Source organism: Ptychodera flava, chromosome 22, assembly GCF_041260155.1.
Source record: "Ptychodera flava strain L36383 chromosome 22, AS_Pfla_20210202, whole genome shotgun sequence".
In the NCBI taxonomy this organism is placed as follows: domain Eukaryota; kingdom Metazoa; phylum Hemichordata; class Enteropneusta; family Ptychoderidae; genus Ptychodera; species Ptychodera flava.
This window is the reverse complement of record NC_091949.1, coordinates 660,182-670,410: the sequence shown is the minus strand read 5'-3', so window position 1 is coordinate 670,410 and position 10,229 is coordinate 660,182.

Sequence of the window (10,229 nt, the reverse complement as noted above, 5' to 3'; positions counted from 1 at the left end):
GGACGGTGGTCCTGTACAAGTTTACGAGCAATTTTGCCTCTCGCCAGTCGTTTATTACCCGTTCCCAATGCCAATCATGTTATTTTACCCCGCCCAAAAACAAAATCTGCCACACACCAGTTAATTGTTTCACTGCCCTCAAAACATTAAGGTGCGGAATTGTGTTTTTATCGTTTTTAGAAAGTTTAGCTGGAAGTTTAGAAAGCTAAATTAGAATTGTCTAAATCTAAATCTAAACTTAGAAAGTTTAGCCAGAAACGATAATTATCGCTTTCTAAATAGCGTTCTTTTAGAAATTAGCTGAAGTTTAGAAAGTCGGGCCTCGGGTGAAAACATTTTTCCAAGGATATATCGGATAAAAACGATAATTACCACTTTCTAAATAGCGTTCTAAGTTTAGAAATTAGCTGAAGTTTAGAAAGTCGGGCCTTGGGTGAAAAAATTTGTTCGAGGATATATCGGATAAAAACGATAATTACCACTTTCTAAATAGCGTTCTAAGTTTAGAAATTAGCTGAAGTTTAGAAAGTCGGGCCTTGGGTGAAAAAATTGTTCCAGGATATATTGGATAAAAACGATAATTATCACTTTCTAAATAGCGTTCTAAGTTTAGAAATTAGCTAAAGTTTAGGAAATCGGGCCTTGGGTGAAAAAATTTGTTCGAGGATATATCGGATAAAAACGATAATAATCACTTTCTAAATAGCGTTCTAAGTTTAGAAATTAGTTGAAGTTTAGAAAGTCGGGCCTTGGGTGAAAAAAAATGTTCTAGGATATATCGGATAAAAACGATAATTATCACTTTCTAAATAGCGTTCTAAGTTTAGAAATTAGCTGAAGTTTAGAAAGTCGGGCCTTGGGTGAAAAAAATTTGTTCGAGGATATGTCGGATAGAATCAGGAAAATACTGTATCAGTTTTGCCAAGCGGCAAATCCAAAGCTCAAATGTGATTTTTTTCCATAAACCCGCGAGAAAAGCACCCCGTATTGAATTGACCATTGCAACGGGCAAGAATTGAATGTCATGAAGTAGAGAAATGTGGCTCTGAGTGAGCGATGTCGAAAAATTGTGAATGTTTATTCTTTGACCGTCAAAAACAAAGACTGTCGAATAGCCACCGCTAGTGTTAATGACAAATAAACCAGATATGTGACGTGAAGACGAATGTAAATAACCGTACTGCCACAATTCGCATGACCAAGGTGTGTTCAGACACAGACAAGAAGAGGGTCAGATAGTTCCACGACAATCGTGTCCATTGTGGTGCAAATTAATGCTAATAGCCTTATCAATGCCTCATTAGCATTAACTTGAAGCACAAATTGACGCGCGCGATCGTAATTGAACACACCTTGGTCATTAGAACTGTGGTAGTATTGTTCCATTTTTGGGCTATTGGACAAGTCCCATTTGAGCTTTGGATTTTAAAACTTACTTCTGGGGGAAACTGATAGTATTTTCCGGGTTTTACAAGAAAATTCCTACATACTCATACTTTTTACTTTAATTAAAACACTTGGGAATATACAGATGACAACAGAAACGTTGTATCAACCTTTTTTCCGACATATTCTTGGAAAAGTTTGCGGGACTTCATCTCACGCACTCCACATTTCACTGTGAGCACGCAGCCTGGAGATGGCAGCCAGGCCGGCAACACTTTTGATAGGGCCAATGTATTAATTTGGAGGTACTATCTCGTCGGTCTATTGGACAAGTCACATTTCAGCTTTGGCTTTTAGAACTTGCTTCTGGGGAAAACTGATAGTAATTTCCAGGTTCTACAAGACTGCTCCTACAAGCTCACACTTTTCCCCTTGAAACACTAGGGAATATACAGATGACAACAGAAATGGTGTACCAACGTTTTTATCCGATATATCCTTGGAAAATTTTTTTCCACTGACTCCGACTTTCTAAACTACAGCTAATTTCTAAACTTAGAACGCTATTTAGAAAGCGATAATTATCGTTTTTATCCGATATATCCTTGGAAAACTTTTTCCACTCCAAACCCGACTCTCTAAACTACGGCTATTTTCTAAACTTAGAACGCTATTTAGAATCAAGGAAAATTTGTTTTCACTTCAGGCCCCATTTTCTGAATGATTCAATCTTTCACTGTGAGCACGCAGCTGGAAGATGGCGGCCTGGCCGGCAACACATTTGATAAGACATTTGATAAATTTGCATTAATCAGCACAAATGGACGCGATCGTTGTGGACAAATCTCAATACACCTTGGCAACCACAGGAGCAACACGTTTGATAAGGCCATTAGCATTAATTTGCACCATTACTTAATCTGTAATTGTACTGTCCAAATCATCATAAACATGAAAATTTTGGCAGTCGAACCATCATTATGTACCACAACCACATTGTGCCCATTATTACATGTACACAATTATTCAATCATCAAGTGCCCAGGGTATAATTTAAACATTCAGTCATTCTGCGTTTTAATGAATTCGAAATTGTTGTCATGTCAGTTGTAAGATAGGAACTTAACAGTGTCAATTCTAAAGTTTGAATGCAGTATTTTGAATGAGCTGTGAATGTACTCCACTCTTTTTATGCATAAAGCAGATGTCCAGAACTGTTGTAAGAAAAATGTGATTGTGAAATATTAGTGCATGTTGCTTTGTAACACTGAATTCTCATAGAAGAAACAAAAAGGTATCAGGAACTTGTCATGCTTTTCATATGAACTGCAGATTTCATAATGATTAGTACACTTTGCAAAACAGACTTTTAATTTACAGACATCAAGATATATTTGACATAATATCTCTGATATATTAATTTACTGCGCCCGAAGGGCGCGCAGAAAAATATCAAACATCCAGATATCTCTAATATATATACATATCTGATATATGAAAGTCATGTAGCTGAAGGGCATGCTGAAAAATATTGTTTGATATTTTAAAGAAATGCGCCCGAGGGGTGCGCCGAAAAATTTTAAACATACAAGTATGTCAAATATATATATATATATATATATATATATATATATATATATATATATATATATATATATATATATATATATATATATATATATATATATATATATATGTCTTATATATTAAAGTTTTGCACTAGGGCGGGGCTCTGAAAAATGTCTTATTATTATTAAAGTTATGCGTCCGAAGGGCGCGCCGAAAAATGCAACTGAATGATGAAATTTGTGGCTGGCACAATGCATTTTCCGCAAGTATGAGCCATGTCGAAATCACAAAACACACTGACCCCCCCCCCCATTGGGCATTTCAAAAACATGGTGACCCCCCTACGACCAAAGTCAAAAACAGGGTGACACCCCCCCGGAATCCACCCCTCCTCCCCGGCCGAAGAAACTGACCAGTCCCTAAATGAGACAATCTCTGATCAGCACTTTTATCTTTTCATTTAGATGTTATTTCATGTCAACTTAATCGGCACCAGCTATATCGGCAGGTTTAATTGCCGACAACGTTGCCTGCCTTTAAAGGTCACGATGTCAGCGTATTATTTGAAGAAAGATGAGATAATCCTAGCATCAAAGCTATGAAATATGAAGTTTAATCGATATTCACCATTATCATAGTGCCAATAGAAAACACACTCATAAAAAAATCAAAACAAGTTATTTTCAGAGAGAACAACCACGAGGCCATGTTGTATTAATAACCAGTTCCTGGGCCAAATGCACAAAATACATCATAGTAATCACAAGCAATTATAGATAGACGATACCCGGTATCGGCACAGGCGACCCAATAAGTTCTGAGTTTTTCACACTGTTTTCTCTATCATTTTCTCTTCTTTCTTCATGCTCTGAATGATCGGAATAAATACAATAAATGGTATATATAACCTAACCTAGCCTCTGTGACTCTTTATTTATTTTACACTCCATTACAAGGACGTATATCTCTCATACACACATGCTGTAATTAATTAGTCAACACAACTAATTATGCTAATCCGTGGACTTATCAGAGGTTGGTCAACATCGGAAAGATAGTGATGTTAATGAAAAAAGGCCCGTTTTAGTAACCATTCCTATCTTTCGCGATGTTGACCAACCCGTAAAATCCCTGATAAGTCCACGGATTAGCATAATTAGTTGTGTTGACTAATTAATTACAGCATGTGTGTATGAGAGATATATATCCTTGTAATGGAGTGTAAAATAAATAAAGAGTCACAGAGGCTATAGGTTATATAAACCATTTATTTTATTTATTCCGGTCATTCAGAGCATGAAGAAAGAAGAGAAAATGATAGAGAAAACAGTGTGAAAAACTCAGAACTTATTGGGTCGCCTGTGGTATCGGCAGGTAACACTGCCCTCACCGTCACTTGACGTCAAAGGTGTCGATTTATAATGGAACAGTGCACAAACCAAACTTTTGAGCAAACCAAATTGTAGATCTATTGCTATGCTAAATGTAGTAATAAATTACTGTTCCAAACAGTATTTTGCTTAAGGTGGTACTCATTTCGAATTTAAAAGACTTAAAAACCTTTTTGCTGAAACTTTCTGTGTGCCACTTTAAATCATTGGCTTTCGAAATCAAGTATGAAAATTAGGGGACACCGTGCAAAATCACGTCCTGGAGAAATAAATTACCCAATATTTTCACACTCTTGAAATTCATAGTGGCCGACATCTGTGAATTTATTCTATCAGGCAAAATTAAATACCATTGTTTTCACAAAACGTAGTCGGGCGATAACTTAAGTTACTCCGACAAGCTTAAAATGAGCCTGCACAAGTGGTCTTCCGAAACGATATTGTAAAAGTTTGAGAGTCCCAATATCTGTCACTGAGGCCCATCTTAATTAATTGACACTATCATATTGGCCCTGTTTATCGGCAGCTCTTTCAGCGGAAGGCATCGCTGCCGACGTCGCTTTCCAATAAATATTCTATACGATGGATATGGCATGATAAACATACTTGTATTTACTTGTTGCCTCGTAATAAGGTAAATATATTGAAGGTAACTCAAAACAATACTTTCCTCGATGAAGACAATCATATACATGTCACCTTTATTGCCAGCACCTTCATCTGTAGATAAAAGTACCAACAACTTAGCCTGTGTCAAAAGTTTCAATATCTAGCATGAGATAACTCGATGCCAGAAAGACAACGTTATTTGATTAATCTTCTGAAGACAAGTTGCGGGGTCTCAACCCAGCACACAAAGAGAGTTACATTTTCAAAGAGAAATATTATCAAAGAATTAAATCATACATAAAAACATCGAAACAAAACAGCAGCACATTTAGATACATCACTGAGGTTGTGTATGCTTTACAAAGAAATCTTTTTCTTAAACGATTTGTAAACAAAATCAATGACTTATTCTGCTACTTGTTGATTTTTACATGCTGATAAGGCAAAACGTTTATCCTGTATAGGATAATACTGGTATCTTTGAGGAATCAACTCAGACCTCAAATCATTTTAGCCAAAACAACAGAAAATGACACGCGTCCTCAACAATTGAAACGCCTTGACTTTTACATAACATGCAAATTCTCATATTGACAGGCATACGTGGAATACAATGACGTTCATTTTTGAAAATCGTGATAATGATACTTGAAAGATATGATTCAGGTTCCGGTCATCGGCAGTACACGAACGTGTGTGACAGCTCACCGTAGCATTTGAGTCTATGACTGTAATAGTGTAGTTCTGCACGTTACAACTTTTAAATGCTCAGTAGCATAAACAATGAATTAACTGTTGTGCAGTCGGGTGCAAAAATGGCTCGAGGAAGAACAAAAACGGTGTTAGTTTTTACCGTTTTCCAACAGCGGCTTTTTCGAAGACAGCGGCTAAAGAAAGTCGGGCGAGTAGGACGTAATAGGGCCTAAATGTTAAAAAAACTGTCAAGATACAAAGTTATGCTTTGCACCTTTCGAAGATGATTGTTTTAAAAGGGATTTCGGGACTCTAATATCAAAACAAGACGATACTGCACAATGTGGTACGTATCTTGACATGCTGAGTTAACCCACGGTCCTTTGTGGAGGGACCGTGGTTACCTACTATGACCGGTTTTAACCAAATAAACATAGGCGATTTCGGGACTCCGAAGACGAAACTACACAAAGCGTCTCTTATCTCGACAGCCCGGGTCTGCAAAATCGCCGATATATAGTATATACACTATAAATATGGGCAATTTCGGGACTACACTTGGTAATATTGATAACAGAAGATAATAGAACGACTTCTTGCCTATCGTGTCTCGGGCACGCTGAGAAATAGCTGATATTTACCCTATACATATCGGCGATTGCGAGTCTCTAATATCGATACCAGACGATCATACTAGATTTACTTGCACTGTGTCTCGGCACTCCGGGTCTGCAAAATCACCAATATAAACCCGATAAAAATCGGCGATTTCGGACTTTAACTCTGATACTAGACGATAATTTGCCAAATCGTGGGTAAATACCCGATGACGTATATCTGAGATTTCACCACCTAACAGATCTGCATGACCACCCGACTACCTCTGTCCGACTCTCAGTTCAAAAATAGCATCCATGGCCGGTAGTCAAGAATCCTGCATGTCACATTGTTAAATTTATCCATGCAAGAAATACACTTTTTACATTTAAAGCATTTGTTTTTCATTAAATGTCCACACGAAACTTTCCTACACATTACCAGCGGGACTTTGTCGAAAGGGCCGATCGGATACCATCGGGAGTTTGGAAGGGGCTTGCAGGAAATACATTCTTTACATGTAGCTAGGCTTTATAAATTTTTTCTTGACGATCGGGACTTGGACAGAGGACCGATCGGACATCATTGGGAGTTTTGGCTGGTCTTCCATAAAATACTTACATTCTTTACAGCGATAGACGACACTAGATTTTTCATATCGCGGGTAAATATCCAATATAAGCTTATATCGAAGATTTACAGATCTGACCAAGCCCGACTTTCTCAGTTCGACCCCAACTCCTAAAACTAGACGATACTATAGATTTGTCTCGCGGATAAATATTTTCCGATATATCGGAGATTTTGCAACCTTAAAAATCTGGCCAAGCTCGACTTACAGGACACACAAAATCAGTCAACCATTCCGTATCATTCACAAACCAAAATTAATTTTAAGCGACTGATGGAGAAAACTCTATTTTAGAAACGTAGCATTGAAGGATTGCAGGGTCACTTAGTGTCTCCAATCCAGTTCGAGGTCTGTACAAGCACAGTGACTCCCTCCACCACGGTCTCTCGGGGCGTTGCCTCCACGGAATCATACACAAAACGCAAACAACCAAGATATGAACGATGAGTGGATATGCTTTCCCATTATTACACAATCTTGGTTAAAATTGATATGGTTTGATTTCAGTCGGGGAAAAGTAATACTCGATGTCAGAACATCGCTGTCCGAACTCTCCATAGTCGTCCTACGAACGTGCTGAACCGTTCACAGTACTCCTCCAGCTGCAAGCTCCAATCGTCTGTATCGCCGATGACGTCACGCACGCTCCTCCCACGAGCCCTTTCGCGCCCATGGAATTCAGAGCTCATTTTCATAAATGTCGTCTACTTCAACTTCTCTTTACGTCGCGTCGTAGTCGTCAATGCGTGCAATTATGTTGCAAATTTGAACTGCAGTTTATTCAAGGGTTCTATCAGAAGGGATAAATGATGAAATTCGCTGGACTTAGGTTTCCCTTTAAATTGTACACTTTCTATAATAAGAGAGTATTCGTATCCCCACATTTCTGCAATTACCGGGACAACAGTTGTATCAAAACGTTTAAACGTTTGAAGGAAAGGAAGTCCTCCCAGTTTCTTTATAACAACCTTTATTTGATGCCGGGCCTTGCTTCCCTTGGTAATTAAAGTTTCCTTGGCCGATGACCAAAGTAATCGTGATGAAAGGAGAATATCAAGAAAGTTATAGTGCTTTCCGACATTTACAGGCACTCCTTGTGAAAACACTTTTTGTACTCTCTTAATATACCCCCATTTCTCAAAACAATTATACGTACAAATTCACTGACATACACAAATTATTAAAAAACAATTAATTTAGTTTCCTTGCTGCAGTTTTATGGCAGATCCGCAACGTCAGTTACGTCATCTTCATACATAAGAATACCAATAACACGATTGGAACTATAATTTGGGATAATTGGATTTTCATATTTTGCAAATTTCTCAAAAGCGTTAGGTGCTATATAGCTGAATGTTGCAATATCACAAATTACTCAAAAAACAAGTGAGTAATATAAAAAGAAAAGTAAATGGAATTACATTTGTAAATTAAATCGACATTACTTCACCATCCAATTATCCCAAATTAGTTCCAATCGTATTTCAATATTATTGAAGTCATTGCAATCTGTGATATTATTCGGCAAACTATTTTTTCAACTTGAAATCAGAAAAGGAAAGTAAAAATATGCGCAAATTTCATGATTTCATCGGTTCACTTGACCATTTACATAAAAATTGGACAAAATTTCGATCTTGAATTTGTTATGTTAGCATTCTATTTCTGAATTAAGAATGACCAATGAAATTCCAGCACTTTATGTACGGAATATACTCAGCTGTTTATCAGGCACTTATCGCAAGCCTATTGGTACGGAAAATGTCGATCCTTTACCCTGCACACCTTTGGTCTACTGCCGGTTGATAGCAATTGCAATCTACGCGCTTTTTGTTCAGGAAATTTCAACCTCTTTCTCGGATTACCTGTTCCCGGCAGCCCATTGAATGCAATTGCAATCATCGCAGTTTAAGTACGCGAAATTGGTCGGCCTTTAATAAGCACATATGTCGTCCAATGGCCGCCATCCGACATTCAAATACCCTTACTTGTGGTACCGAACATTGTCAGTCTTTTACGGGACTTTCTTAAGCTTCTATCAGGACGGTCGTCAACTGCCGCAGGGAAGATATTAAAATCCCCGTAGAACAGTGCCCCGCCCAAAGGCATTTCCGCCATTTAATTTGTGCTGAGTCATTGAAAGGTAAATTTCGTGTAAAGAAGAAAATCAATAAAACTGGATTTTTGGCAGGTATAGATATTCCCATCTGCGGCAAATGTAGACGCAGAATAAAATTTCTACATTTTCATCTTTCTGACGGGAGTTTGGTAGTACTGCAGCGGCATAGTTGTCGGCTTCTGCCAGTCTGTAACCATTAAAATCCTCGCACTATAGGTACGGAAGGTAGTCAACTGTTTATCGGGCACTTATCACAAGCTGCCCGCCCAGAGTCATTCAGTTTCATGGACCTTAGGTACGGCACATTGGCAATCCTTTTTCGGGTAAGGCTTTTGCTAACTGCCGGCTGAAGGCCATTCTAATCCCTATTTTTTGGTACGGAAAATGTCGACCCTTTACCGGGTACATCTGTGGTCTGCTGCCAGTTGAAAGCGATTTCAATCTACGCGCTTTTTGTACGAGAAATTTCAACCTCTTTCTCGGCATACCTGTCCCCGGCATCCCGTTGAATGCAATTGCAATCATCGCACTTTAAGAACGGGAAATTGGTCGCCCTTTAATTAGCACATATGTCGTCCAATGGCCGCTATCCGACATTCAAATACCCGTACTTGTGGTACCGAACATTGTCAGTCTTTTACGGGACTTTCTTAAGCTTCTATCAGGACGGTCGTCAACTGCCGCAGGGAAGATATTAAAATCCCCGTAGAACAGTGCCCCACCCAAAGGCATTTCCGCCATTTAATTTGTGCTGAGTCATTAAAAGGTAAATTTTGTTTAAAAAAGAAAATCAATAAAACTGGATTTTTGGCAGGTATAGATATTCCCATCTGCGGCAAATGTAGACGCAGAATAAAAGTTCTACATTTTCATCTTTCTGACGGGAGTTTGGTAGTACTGCAGCGGCATAGTTGTCGGCTTCTGCCAGTCTGTGACCATTAAAATCCTCGCACTATAGGTACGGAAGGTAGTCAACTGTTTATCGGGCACTTATCACAAGCTGCCCGCCCAGAGTCATTCAGTTTCATGGACCTTAGGTACGGCACATTGGCAATCCTTTTTCGGGTAAGGCTTTTGCTAACTGTCGGCTGAAGGCCATTCTAATCCCTATTTTTTGGTACGGAAAATGTCGACCCTTTACCGAGCACACCTGTGGTCAGCTGCCGGTTGAAAGCGATTGCAATCTACGCGCTTTTGTACGGGAAATTTCAACCTCTTTCTCGGCATACCTATC